The 14,871-nt window shown below is 44.5% G+C and overlaps 1 protein-coding gene across 3 annotated transcripts in view; it reads left to right on the top strand.

Annotated features, from left to right (window-relative positions):
- Positions 1 to 14,871, top strand: part of LOC123772298 (cyclic AMP-dependent transcription factor ATF-7) — a 103,668-nt gene that overhangs the window by 715 nt on the left and 88,082 nt on the right. Inside the window, exon 1 of one of the 3 annotated variants that reach the window (XM_069338212.1) lies at positions 70 to 125. The exons of the other annotated variants lie outside the window; for them this stretch is intronic. The gene's annotated coding sequence lies outside the window, so the exon portion shown is untranslated. Of the gene's footprint in view, positions 1 to 69; positions 126 to 14,871 lie in introns of those variants that run through there. 3 annotated transcript variants of the gene reach the window in all.

The raw sequence follows: 14,871 nt of genomic DNA on the forward strand, positions 1-14,871 counted from the left end.
GAGAGTTGTGAACCTAATCGTGCCTTCCCAAATAAGAAGTGTGGACCAATTGACCAAGAGTCCTAGTTTACTAAGAGGTCTTCCTGCGTGGTTTTCCTGCTTCAGCGCCCACCCTTGTGTCAAGTGTAAACTCGCTCTCTCCACTATTACTCCTCGAGAATTAAGATCAACGTGAATTTAATTAATGAAACTAATTTATATCTTTGAAATTGTTCGTTCTGTATGTGCCTGCTTGCATGTGGCTCATATATATATATATATATATATATATATATATATATATATATATATATATATATATATATATATATATATATATATATACATTTTTATATACAATGAAGTTGTTGCAGGAGGTTCCTTGAGCAACTTGATCAACGTCTCAGCTAAGTATTACACAGTGTTTGCATGCCTTAAAGCCGGCTGGCTCCGATCACGTCCATATCCATTGATGTGTAATGAATTGCAATAACTTATAAGACGAAGTATTCTAAGACAGTTTATCATGTGGAGTCGAGACTATTTGGCCTTCAATAGAAGCCCCAGCGTCCGGCAGACTCATTTCCATCAGACCCCCGCACCCCTCCCCCCCCACCCTTCCCCCCACCCTTCCCTTCGTGGGTACTGTACTCTCCTAGTTGTTCACGCCTAGTTATACATGCGGGGGTTGAGCTCTGGCGCTTTGGGCCCGCCTCTCATCTGTCGATCAACTGTTATTTTTCCTTCCCCCTCCCCCCCCCCAACACAAAGAGCTAGAACAAAGACCAAAGAGCCAGAGCTCATCCCCCGCAAGCACAACCAGATGAGTACACACACACAGGAAGCAGCCCGTAGCAGTTGTCTAACTACTATATACCTATTTACTGCTAGGTAAACAGATCCTTCAGGGTGAAAGAAACTCTGCCCATTTGTTTCCGTTCTCTGCCGGGGATCGAACCCGGACCTTTAGGACTACGAATCCCGAGCGCTGTCCACTCAACCGTCTGGCCTTTTCCGGATTTTGTGTTAAGGAAATATAAAATGTCTGAAATAACACAATATATCTCTAATGTGTCTTTGGAGCTTATTTACAAAGTGGTGGGAAGGTAGATGGGTTAAGAGAGGGGACGCCAGGGCAGTGCCCACACGCCCAGTTGTCACTGCTATAAGGACCCCTGGGCCCCACACGCCCAGTTGTCACTGCTATAAGGACCCCCTGGACCCCACACGGCCAGTTGTCACTGCTATAAGGACCCCCTGGACCCCACACGTCCAATTGTCACTGCTCTAAGGACCCCCTGGGCCCCACACGTCCTAGTTGTCACTGCTATAAGGACCCCTGGGCCCCACACGGCCAGTTGTCACTGCTATAAGGACCCCCTGGGCCCCACACACCCAGTTGTCACTGCTATAAGGACCCCCTGGACCCCACACGCCCAGTTGTTACTGCTATAAGGACTCCCTGGACCCCACACGTCCAGTTGTCACTGCTATAAGGACCCCCTGGACCCCACACGCCCAGTTGTCACTGCTATAAGGACCCCCTGGGCCCCACACGCCCAGTTGTCACTGCTATAAGGACCCCCTGGACCCCACACGCCCAGTTGTCACTGCTATAAGGACCCCTGGACCCCACACGTTCAGTTGTCACTGCTATAAGGACCCCTGGACCCCACACGTCCAGTTGTCACTGCTATAAGGACCCCTGGACCCCACACGTCCAGTTGTCACTGCTATAAGGACCCCCTGGACCCCACACGTCCAGTTGTCATTGCTATAAGGACCCCCTGGGCCCCACACGCCCAGTTGTCACTGCTATAAGGACCCCCTGGACCCCACACGCCCAGTTGTCACTGCTATAAGGACCCCCTGGACCCCACACGCCCAGTTGTCACTGCTATAAGGATCCCCTGGGCCCCACACGCCCAGTTGTCACTGCTATAAGGACCCCCTGGACCCCACACGCCCAGTTGTTACTGCTATAAGGACCCCTTGGACCCCACACGTCCAGTTGTCACTGCTATAAGGACCCCCTGGACCCCACACGCCCAGTTGTCACTGCTATAAGGACCCCCTGGGCCCCACACGCCCAGTTGTCACTGCTATAAGGACCCCCTGGACCCCACACGCCCAGTTGTCACTGCTATAAGGACCCCCTGGGCCCCACACGCCCAGTTGTCACTGCTATAAGGACCCCCTGGACCCCACACGCCCAGTTGTCACTGCTATAAGGACCCCTGGACCCCACACGTTCAGTTGTCACTGCTATAAGGACCCCTGGACCCCACACGTCCAGTTGTCACTGCTATAAGGACCCCTGGACCCCACACGTCCAGTTGTCACTGCTATAAGGACCCCCTGGACCCCACACGTCCAGTTGTCATTGCTATAAGGACCCCCTGGGCCCCACACGCCCAGTTGTCACTGCTATAAGGACCCCCTGGGCCCCACACGCCCAGTTGTCACTGCTATAAGGACCTCCCTGGGACCCCACACGCCCAGTTGTCACTGCTATAAGGACCTCCTGGACCCCACACGCCCAGTTGTCACTGCTATAAGGACCCCCTGGGCCCCACACGCCCAGTTGTCACTGCTATAAGGACCCCCTGGGACCCCACACGCCCAGTTGTCACTGCTATAAGGACCTCCTGGGCCCCACACGCCCAGTTGTCACTGCTATAAGGACCCCCTGGGCCCCCACACCCCAGGGCGGCTTCCGCCCTCATCAACCTACCCTCCGTGTCAACAACATTACTACTGAATGTGTGGCTCTCGCGCAGTCATAGCCAGGGTAAACCCTTCATGCAAACTGCACGCACCATCAAGAATCAGCATTCGTGGCATGATTTTATCTAGACTGTGGCAGGAGATGTGTTGAGCTTAGCGACTATTTAATTCGCTCATAGATACTTGAAAATAATATCATACTCCACCTAAAGTTAGGTAGTGCATTTTCACAGTATATTTTCTTTCATACACTGTGAGTATCCTGAGAGATGGGAACATTATCTGGAGTATACCTGGATTGGGTTCTGAGAGTTCTACTCCTCAAACCCGGACCTGGAGCAAGGCTTGCCTTGTGATTACTTGATCTAGACGGCTGTTGCTTCGAGCGGCCCGTAGTGTAATGTTGTAATATATACATTACAGCCTATATTTGATGAAATTCGAGCTAGTTATTGATCTGGTATGGAACGGGCAGCGGCCCTCTGCTGTGAACCCGACCTCGTTTATTCAAAAAGTTCGCTTTTTTGGGTACCGATTGATTGATGAAGCTTATGCCACCCAAGAGGTGGCACGGGCATGAATAGCCCGTAATAGGGTACCTGGGTACCCAATTATGGGTACCTGGCAGATGTTATAATACATTCTAGGTAACGAGTTAGTATATCACCCTCCATTATAGGTGTCGTGCCACCTCATTATAGGTGTCGCAGTGATATTCATTATAGGTGTCATGTCACCTCATTATAGGTGTCGTGTGATATTCATTATAGGTGTCGTGTCACCTTTCATTATAGGTGTCGTGTGATATTCATTATAGGTGTCGTGTCACCTTTCATTATAGGTGTCGTGTCACCTTTCATTATAGTGACGCGAGATGTCTGTGTCGTCATAACCCGAGGGGGGGGGGGGGAAGAGAGGACTGGTTGGTATCAGAGGGTGAGGTGCTTGGTATCCAAGAGTGAGGTTTGGTATGCCGAGACGGCAACCTGTGGTGTCCAGCACCCACCGTGTCGCAATGTGTCTTAACAGGCGAGTCTGGCCACCACATCCGCTACTCTGAGCGTGCACTCACTCGGAGGCCAGGAATGAAAAGTGCACGAGTGGATGAGTGGGCACATCATAGGCGCTACTGGGTAAATATTGGTTTGGAAACACGGTGGTCGATTTGTGGAACAGATCACCATGCAGGTAACATGACAGACGTGGGATCACTTGATTGTTTCAAGCGTAGGTTAGATATGTATAGATGAATGAATTTTGGGTGAATGTAAATAGCAGCTTGGGACGTATGGGCCAGTAGGCCTAATTCAGTTTCATTAATTCTTATGTACAGACTCTTGGGGCGCTGCACGATGTTTGGATATTGAGCCATATGGGAGTACTGTACATTGTTTAGACACGGACCCATAGGGTACTGCACACTGTTTATAGACACAGAATAACACAAAATGTTCTCTTAGACCATAAACGCCGAAATGTTGCTCAAAAACTGCATATGCAGTGACGTCATGTGCAGCTGTGTTCACTGTGTTGCTGGCAGTAGCACTGTCTAACTTTATTAATGAATTAACTCTCCCCTGATTTAACGTGACCTTGTACACTCCTCTTACCCTAAAAATACCACACACGTGGTTCTTGAGGTTCTAAACTTAAATACTTCCGTAGGCGTCATGTTGAATTACTGTGAACGGTTACACTCTGAGTCAGTAAACAGAACATTTTGTCAATATTGTTGAGTAGTACTCATAACATTATAATGGCTCCCTCTCCCACTGTTACTTAGTTACCACTTGACAAGAGTCCGGGAGAGACCGAAATATCGTCACTTGGATCACACAACATTTCCAGAGAACCCGAGCCACACACAGGTGTGGCTCGGGTTGTTTATTGTCAGCTACATCATTGTCTCGTTATCTACAAGTGGTTCTTTACACACCACTACCTATCTACTACAGACCAACCGGGCTGTATTGGATACGTGGGCTTGCGGGCCCTCCCAAGCAACAGGCTGCCTGTTGGACCGAACTATCACAAGACAAGCCCCTCAATCCGCCGCAAAAAGCTCCCTACAGTGTGTGGCTCAGTTGTTGTGTCTATAATCTTCAGAAACTGAATGTATCTCTTAACCCTGATAAAACTGTTCACTATATTCCCCCTTGGAAAGATGTGGAGGTCTCTCTGCATTATACTCCCATCAGTGTAAAACTAATGTATAACACTGACATTTTGAGATGTATAACATTAGAAGCTATTGACAGTCATCTTCAAATTCTCAAACCGACTGAATCCTATGCCTTTACTGATGGCTCTGTGCAGTTAGGCACTGGTAGAACAGGTTGTGCATGTGCAGTGTATAAAGGGAATGAAATGATCATGACTAGTACACAGAGATTGAACAACTGGGCAAGCACGACACAGACCGAGCTATTGGGTATTTATCTAGCCACTGAATACCTTAAGCTCAATGGTGGTGGAGTTATTTTCTGTGACTCTAAAAGTGCTCTGCAGTCCTTAAATAACCCATCACAATGTATGTCGGAAGTAGCTTGTAATATTAAATGGAATGTAATTTTTGCCAATGATAATAATTCTTGTATAAAATTTGTGTGGATCCCATCCCATGTTGGAGTTGAAAAACATGACTTTGTAGATCAATTGGCCAATGAGGCTTGCAGGAAAGAAAACATTGATTATGATTTTGGACTATCTAATGCAGTTATTAGAAACATACAAATTAAAGAAATTAATTCAGATTTAGAAGAACTAAGAAATGCACAGAGACCTGAAAGCTGCAGTATTAAAAGTTATGACAAGTTCTGTAATAATAGGTATTTGTATGGTCAGCACAGTAACCGGACCAGGCAATGTGATGTAGTAATTGCGCGAATTCGCCTTGGCTATAGACACATCTGGCAGGTTAGTGAGGCTGAGCCACTACCAGAATATTCAGATTGTAAACTCTGTGATAAACCTTTAATGCATTCACTAGAACACTATATTGATGAATGTGAAACCGTAAAGGACTTTAGACCTCCTGGCCTATTGTACCACCAACTGTGTAACTATTTTATTGACTCAGGTGTTCTGGACGACATCCTAACAATTTACCCAAAATTTGCTTGTCCATTTTAAAGAATGAAGAACAATTTCTACTTATATTCTAAGCTGTATCACTTATGAACCCATCCCTGCACTTGTGTGGCAGTGCACAATAGAAAGTTGTTTTCACATATCCACACATTAAAACATTGATTGTAACCGTGATATATATGTGCTTCAGCCTACAGTTTAGGCCTATTGTCTTATGTATGACCCTCTGTCCTGCGTGACAGTGAATACTAGCATTAACCTCAATTTAATAAGACTATCAAAATCCTCAGATTAGGCAAAATTGTAATTAATTTTGTCAATAAAGATGTTAATAATAATAATAAGACAAGCCTAGGCCCCAGCTTGGGGAGTAGAAGTCCTCCCAGAAGCCTCTCCAGGAACACTGTTGTTGGAGGTTTGTTGTAATTGTTACTGTCTATGCCGACAGTGTTGCGGGGAAAAGAACATTAGCTTTGTGACCACTCTATTCCGGGTAACCGACTATCACGTCCACTCCGAAGTACATAAGGCGAGGTAATAATTATCTGTAGAAAGTGTGCCTTCTCGCCATGCCCTGTGGCTGGGGGGATTGGTGCCCTGAAGCTACATAAACACCCTATACCCCCCCGAAGTGGCAAGGGGAGTTAGGGGACAAAATAGTAAGTTAGTATGACCGTAGAGCACTTGGAAGGGATATGGGGGGCAGGAGAAGAGATGGAATTTAATAATAATTCATTGTGTCGGGGGGACAGACCGCAAGTTTATACATGCAGTACATGTTAGGCTTATATCCAGGTCCCCTTCCCCCCCCCCCCACAGGGTCAAACTACTGACCCTCCCCAGGATGCAACCCCACAACAAGCTGACTATAACTCCCGGGTACTATTTACTGCTAGATGGACAGGTGCATTAGGTGATAGGAAACGTGCCCAACCATTTCTGTCCCGCCCGGGATTCAAACCCTGAATTCTCGATTGTGTGTCGAGAACGAAGCCGACTGTACTACCGAGACCCCTAATGCAAGGAAAGGATAAAAATTGCAGATATGAGGAAATGATGCGAAGTGAGATGCGAGGACAAGATAACAATTGGAGATACGAGCAAGCAGAAGTCGACGATCATCTGTTGTAGCTGTTATCTTTTAAGATATATAAGTGATATATATGCTTCGCCGATTCGATGTTTGGCCAGTTGCCGCCCACCGTCAGATACCCCTCGAGAGTACTCACAGTAGTAGTGCAGCGACCGGTTAAACCAAGAGGATGTGTTGAGCGAAACATCGATTGTGTGCGAATCAACAGGCTCCAAGGCAACCCCCCCCCCCCTCTAACCTAACCAACCCCCCCCCCCTCTAACCTAACCAACCCCCGTATGAAAACGTTGAGTTTTCGTGAGCCGATACTTGTTACAATAGGATGTAACTTGTACGCTGGGGAGCATCAGATATATGGTGCTTATGATTATTCGGAATCGTTATTTAGATCACTTTTTTTTCAGTATGGATTATTGAATAAGCTCGTGCGCCCAATTCCCTGACGCCAAAAACCCCCACCTGTGCTTCCTGTGCTTGTTATAGCGTGAGAACAGACTGCATGACCGGATGAACAAACAGCATGAGCGGATAAACAAACAAAATCTAGAATTATCGAAGAATTTGAAATCGAAATGTAAACAAAATCAAATCTCCCGCCCTCCTCCTCCTCCTCCTACCCCTCCTCAACGAGTGACTTCAGTCGACATGGAACATCCCAACAGTATGTCAACCTGGTCGTGCTGCACCTGTCGCACGACCAGGTTGCCGGCGGCGTCACTGACCTGGTCGCTCCTACACCTCCTCCCAGGTTACAAACCCCGGCCACCGGACCGTAGTGAAGAGTGCAAGACTCGTGTGTCGGCAACACTGGCAGTCGTGCGTTCCCAGGGGGGCGGCGGGAAGCCTCAAGACTTATGACGCACCAGTAAACTTCCGTTGTTTCCCCCTGTGGACGGTCTTCCGTTGTTTCCCCCTGTGGACGGTCTTCCGTTGTTTCCCCCTGTGGACGGTCTTCCGTTGTTTCCCCCTGTGGACGGTCTTCCGTTGTTTCCCCCTGTGGACGGTCTTCCGTTGTTTCCCCCTGTGGACGGTCTTCCGTTGTTTCCCTGTGGACGGTCTTCCGTTGTTTCCCCCTGTGGACGGTCTTCCGTTGTTTCCCCCTGTGGACGGTCTTCCGTTGTTTCCCCCCTGTGGACGGTCTTCCGTTGTTTCCCCCTGTGGACGGTCTTACGTTGCTTACCAGTGAATGATCTTACATTGCTTACCGGTGAACATTCTTCCGATCCTTACCAGCGAACGATCTTCCGTTGTTTATAATTCTCTAACAAAAATGCAATCCAGATTTCAATTTTAAAAGCAAAATTATACTTTATTTATCCAGCAGTATTTCTTTGTCCGGGAAAGTCAGCTTCTACCTCGCCCACTATACTATGTGCAAGCTCATACATGGTATTAATTCACTCATACATGGTACTAGATCGCTCATACATGGTACTAGATCGCTCATACATGGTACTAGATCGCTCATACATGGTATTAATTCATTGATACATGGTGCTAGATCGCTCATACCTGTATTAACATAGTCATACATGGTGTTAAATCGGTAATACATGGTGCTAAATCAAACGTCGTGCTAAATGTATCGGTCAAAGGGGGGAGGGGGGGGTAAATTAATCATACTTGGTGGTAAATCAGATCTCACTGTGAAATATGTTGCTTTGTGTTGGCACTTACAGCCATTCTAGATCTTGTTATGGATGCCGAGTGACTACTTACGGATGATAACCAACAGGGCTTACGGATGGCCAAGAGCAGTAAGCATACTGCCAAACCCTCAGCTGTAAAGAGCTTGTTGACAAGTTGTCTGTCCCTTCAGTTGTAACACTTGCCAAGAGAGGGTTTGGTATGAGACAAGAAGGTTGCACATCGTTCGAAATACAGGGACCGATAACCCAAACAATCGGATGCCGGTTCTGGTTATTGTAATGATGCCAACGCAATTCCAACCAATTGAGTGTTGAAGCTAAGTAAACCCGTACTTCGGCCTGGTTTACAGTCTTAACAGTACAAGAGAAGGACTGTGTGTTATACATCAGCTAGGCGTGTGTCATCCTACCATAGCGACACTCAAACGTCAAGGTCGTCCAATACTTATCCACTGGGTGCAAAGTCGTATAGGGAATGACATTGCTGATGGAGCTGCAAAAAATAGGAATATTTTTGTTTATATATATATATATATATATATATATATATATATATATATATATATATATATATATATATATATATATATATATACACAAGAGTTCTTACATTCTTGTAAAGCCACTAGCACGCATAGCTTTTCGGGCAGGTCCTTAATCCTAATTTTTTCCCCAGGGATACGACCCGCCAAATCGTTTAACAACCAGTAAGTATATATATTTATAAATGCTAACATACCACAGAGTCTAGCACAGATTAAGAAAATAATTGAAGTTAAAGGATATAAACAATGCAGAAGATATATAGTGACCATAATGCATCAGATGCAACGTCAGGATCTACGAGATGATACAATAATTGTTTTATCTATGGACTACTTACTTTGTTGAAAAGAAATAATAGAAGTACAGAGTTACATATACATGGGAAAGAGGCTTCTAGGTACTAGAAGAAGGTAGGAAATGTGAGCATTGTGAAGAAACACCAGACACACCGCAGGAATATTAGCCAACACAGTGCAGAGTTGCAAAAGAAATAAAATTTCCACTGAGAGTTAACAAACTTAAACAAAAAATCTTAAACACATTATGTTGACTTTAGTAAGGTTATGCTTAGTCATAAAGACTACGAAACGTAGTGATAACCCCGTGTAATCTATGAGGTAGTGATAACCCCGTGTAATCTATGAGGTTGATATGTAGCCTAGCATGTACTTCACTTCCTTGTATAGTGTCATTTCATATCGAAGTCTGAACCCGACCTTTAGACAACGTTATGATGGAAATCAGCATTTGTTTCTATAGATGATTTTTAGTTGTGTTTCGGTGTCAAAAAGCATTAACCCAACCATGGCGTTGAGCAGTGTCGCGCCAGGAAATACTACACCTTTGTGTTTATATCATTAGGCTAGGTAAAGTCTAGGTTAGGTTAAGTTTACCTAAGCTGGGTGTTTGTTTTCCCCGGGAAAACAAGTTTATTGGACAGCGACATTCCTCCTGTGAGTAAACATACCGTCATAGTGACAGTATTGTGCAATCACTCATACTGTGGATGAATATACTGCCATAATGACAGTATTAGGCAATGTCACTCATCCTGTGACCGAACATACTGTCAAAGTGACAATACTGGGCAGTACCACTCATCCTGTGAGTGAACACAATGCTATACCAGCATGTACGACTCCTCCCCCCCCCCCCCAATAGGAGGAAAACCCGCTGAGTTGTTCATCCTGTCACTTGTACTCAGACGCAGTAGCATGGAACTTACTGAACTGTCTCAACTGAACAGCTTCTCAAACAAGATAACACTTACCAACCATTAAACTTACGTTATGTTGCAGGTGCAAAGTTTGGGGAATCTTCTAAGAACAGTATCTGAATTCGACAAATAGCGTTTTCCTAATTTAAACAATGTGATACAGTATTGAATATGCTTCGTGCACTTCTAATGTGTAATAGGTGGACACAGTCACTCTCAGACTGTCATTTTTCTTGAACTTTCTCAATCTTGTTAGCTTCTTTTTTTTAGTATTGTTTACCCCTTTACACCTTAAATAAAACAAATTCTAAATTATCTTGTATGGCCAGAAATTCTTTGACGTGTCTGGCCAAACGGGACTTATTAGCTTTATTAGTTTGTGTGTAACTCCTACATTACTCCTGTGTTCTTTGTACACACACATTCTTTTGAAGCAAATTTTGAATTTGAATTTATTTCCTCATTAATTTGTTCAAGATACTGTTTCCTGATGGGAGCGTTGGAATGAAACTGATATTGATATTTTTAATTCACTATTAATTTCAAATATTGAAATAAAATTTTAAATTGAAAGTCTTTATTAAAGCATGCGTTTACATTTATACAATTTAAATCCGTTAAATTCGGCAAATGGTGGTCCATTACTAAGCGAGTGGAGCAGGTCGTGTATGACGGCGCATGCGCTGCGTGGATCATGTTAATTACGACAACAGAAGCGTTATAATTATTCCAAGGCTCCCAGGGCCTTGAAACAACTGTTACATGTCATTCAGTGATCAAGCTCCTCTTCCATTCCCTTGCTACAGCCGACAGTAACACCACGAGGTATAGATGGAACAAAGTTCAGTACATTTCCTTCCAAGGAGTTTAATGGGCTCACTTTTATATATTTCCGAAGGAGGGTTTCTTTTTTATCAAGCCACCATCTGCATAGTCCACTCGCTGTGATCCTTGTATTAATTAGATATTTAACGATGGCGTTCATAAGGATGTTGAACAGTGTGGGGACTTGACACTCCTACAAGTTCCTTATTCCTTGTACTTGAAATTGATGCTGCCTCCCTCCATTTGTGTATTCCTCAGCCTTACTCTCGGGATCTTGGGAGGAGTAAGTGGGCCGGGTTCTCCTTTCCCTTGGCTATCTGTATTCTTGTCCCGCACTTGTCTTGCAGAAATGTCTCCCAATGGTGCTAGTGAAGTCGGGCCATTGTTTGCCTTGCTTTTTTATCTTCCCTGGCAACTTGACGCCAGTTTTAACCAAGCCTTAGTTTTGGTTCAGGTTGATGTCTTTGATACTCTCGGCTCATGTGCCGTACTGCATTGAGCATCTTTAAGTAATCGGTTTAATTTTGTGTTCATTGTTTGAGGGATGCCTCGTCCAATCTTACGACTCGGACTCTGAGACAGCTCACTTTAATTACCGAGATCAATAACAAATTGGCTGATGTCTTTAGGAATTTTGCATTCAGTGAACCAGTCAGTTATTTGGTTTATAAAGTCAGCCTTTATATTAGCTCTGAGGAAGAAACATTTTTTTTTTCTTTTTTTTTTTTGCATATCTCGAAGGTGATAAGCAGCATGACAAGTGGTCGCTGTAGAGACTGTGTACAGTGTGGGTGCTATCATCCCTATTGTTGGCACTCAGCAAGAGTGTACAGTGTAGGTGCTATCATCCCTATTGTTGGCACTCAGCAAGAGTGTACAGTGTAGGTGCTATCATCCTTATTGTTGGCACTCAGCCAGAGTGTACAGTGTGTATGCTATCATCCCTACTGTCGGCACTCAGCAAGAGTGTACAGTGTGGATGCTATCAACCCTATTATCTGCACAAGCAAAAGAGTGCATAATATAATCTTCCTCCTCTCAAGTGGGCTGATTGTCCATCACACAGTACTCTCATGTTATCACTCCCACGAACGCGGGGAAAGTTTTCCTCCATTAACATTGTAGGGAAGGTCACAGGTTGGGTACTAGGCATTACCCAACCAGCAAGGTAGCTTGCTAATTAACAGATTCAGGAATAATTTGTCAACGTCAAGTTTGTTTTATTTCCCTCTGGCATAATGTTATGTGTAGCGCGTTGTAGAGTTAAACCCAGTGGCGCGTAGCCTCTCCTGACCTCAGGCTCTGATTTCCGTCTTAAAAAACGGATACACAAAAAAAGCTTTTAAATTCCTCAGTAGCGTCCACATTATATTATGTAATATAAGATAATTACAAAATTATATTAATATAATTTTGTAATTATCTCTTATTAATATAATTTTGTAATTATATTATATTAATATAATTTTGTAATTATCTTATAATAGTATACTTTTTTGTAATTATATTAATATAATGTAGTAATTATCTTAGATTACTTATCTTAATTACAAAATTATATTAAGTAATATATTTTATATTAAGTAATACAAGATAATTACAAAATTATATTGTAATGTAAATACCATAATAATTTGTATTTGCAACGTAAAATACCTACCGTGAACCTATAGTCACTTGGGTCTGTGAAAGCCTCATCTTGTTAGCCGCCGCCTCGTCCAGCAGCAGTTCCTATATCCCTATATAACTTCCTTATACCGAGCAGCAGACAAGCTGTGGGGGAGGTTATATTGAGATGATTTCGGGGTTTTTTAAGTGTCCCCGCGGCCTGGTCCTCGACCAGGCCTCCACCCCCAGGAAGCAGCCCGTGACAGCTGACTAACACCCAGGTACCCATTTACTGCTAGGTAACAGGGGCATAGGGTGAAAGAAACTCTGCCCATTGCTTCTCGTCGGCGCCCGGGATCGAACCCGGGACCACAGGTTCACAAGTCCAGCGTGCTGTCTGCTCGGCCGACTGGCTTTCAAAAGAGAGAGGAAAGTTGATACCACAGGAAGGTGTAGAGCCAGGAGAGCTGCCAAGCTTCAAGGCTCGTAGTGTTCTATGAATACAGACTACGTATCATCATGACCTGGGAAAGATGTACAGGTTTCGTAAACGGACACGTAAATAACAAAACAAATTATTATTCATTATGTCGGAAAGGAAGCCAGCGTGTATTTATATATGTTCGGCTTATATCGATGTCCCCCCCTACCCCTACCCTCCAAAATCGAATTACTAACCCCGCCCAGGATGGAACCCCACAAGAAGCTCACTATCTCCTGAGTACCTACTCATTGCTAGGTGAACAGGTGCGTTAGGCGAAAGGAAATGTGCTTAACAATTTGTCCCGCCCGGGTCGTGAACGAAGCCGACTGTACTACCGGAACCCTTAAATGGTTGATGAATCTTGGCCCATGGCTTCCTGAGGGCGCACTGACGCCTCTCTTGTACTGAACTGGCAACATTCCCGGAGTTTTCCCGCGTTGCACAACCCGCCAGGCAAGGCTGTTGCAACCGAGAGATTACCATTCATAGTGCCGTATTTATGAGGGAGTGTACGTGCGTACGTGTGTGTGTGTACGGGTACGAGTGCTCACCTGGATGAACCTACAGCGTTTTCCGTATATTTACATTTAAAACTGTGTATCGAAGTGTCTTCGGCAACTTCCTCATGTAGTCCGTCCAGCTTACTTAAGACGCTTAGACTGAAAAAGTTTTTTCCGACATTCCTGTGACTCATCTGTATTTCCAGTTTCCAATTATTTCCTCGTTCTGCTGTTCCTTAAATTGAATTTTGTTTCAATATCTACTTTGTAAATCCTCTTTAGGATCTTGTACGTCGTTATCATATCTGCCCTATTCCTTCTTTCCTCCAGTGTAGTGAGGTTCTGGTCCCTCGGACTTCGTACCTCAGGAGCGAGCATTGTTGTACATTTTGGACCTTTCCTAAATTGGTTTTATGCGTCTTTAGGTAGGGCTTCCATGCTGTGTGTGTACTCGCCTGGTACTTACCTACTTGTGCTGGTGAGACTTGAGCTTCGGCTCTTTGGTCCCGCCTTTCCACTGTCATTCAACTGGTGTACAGGTTCGTGAGCCTATTGGGCTCTGTCATATCTACATTTGAAGCTGTGTATGGAGTCAGCCTCCACCACATTACTGCCTAATGCATTCCATTTGTTAACTACCCTGACACTTAAAAACTAAATTCTGTCTCTGTGGCTCATTTGAATATTAGGTTTCCTCCTGTGTCCCCTTGTCCATGTTCCACCTATGCTAAATAGGTTTCATTGTCCACCCTGTCAATTTCTCTGAGAATTTTGTAGGTGGTGATCAAGTCTCCCTCTAACTCTTCTGTCTAAGAGGGACGTGAGGTTTAATTCCCGTAACCTTTCCTCGTAACGCGTACCGCTCACATTTGAGATTAGTTTGGTGGCATATCTCTGAATCTTTCCCATGTCTTATGTAACTCTGTATGGAGTCCAGTTTGGAGCTGCATACTCCAGGATTGATCTGACATATGTGGTATACAAGGCTCTGAATGAATGCTTATACAAGTTTATAAAGGCAGTTCTTATGTTGGACAATCTAGCATACGCCGCTGAAGATATCCTTTTGATGTGGGCTTCTGGGGACAGATTCTGCGTGATATCAACTACCAAATCATTCTCTTTACTTGACTCTTGAAGGATTTCACCTCCCC

The sequence above is a fragment of the Procambarus clarkii genome, chromosome 1 (assembly GCF_040958095.1).
Source record: "Procambarus clarkii isolate CNS0578487 chromosome 1, FALCON_Pclarkii_2.0, whole genome shotgun sequence".
Taxonomy (NCBI): Eukaryota; Metazoa; Arthropoda; class Malacostraca; order Decapoda; family Cambaridae; genus Procambarus; species Procambarus clarkii.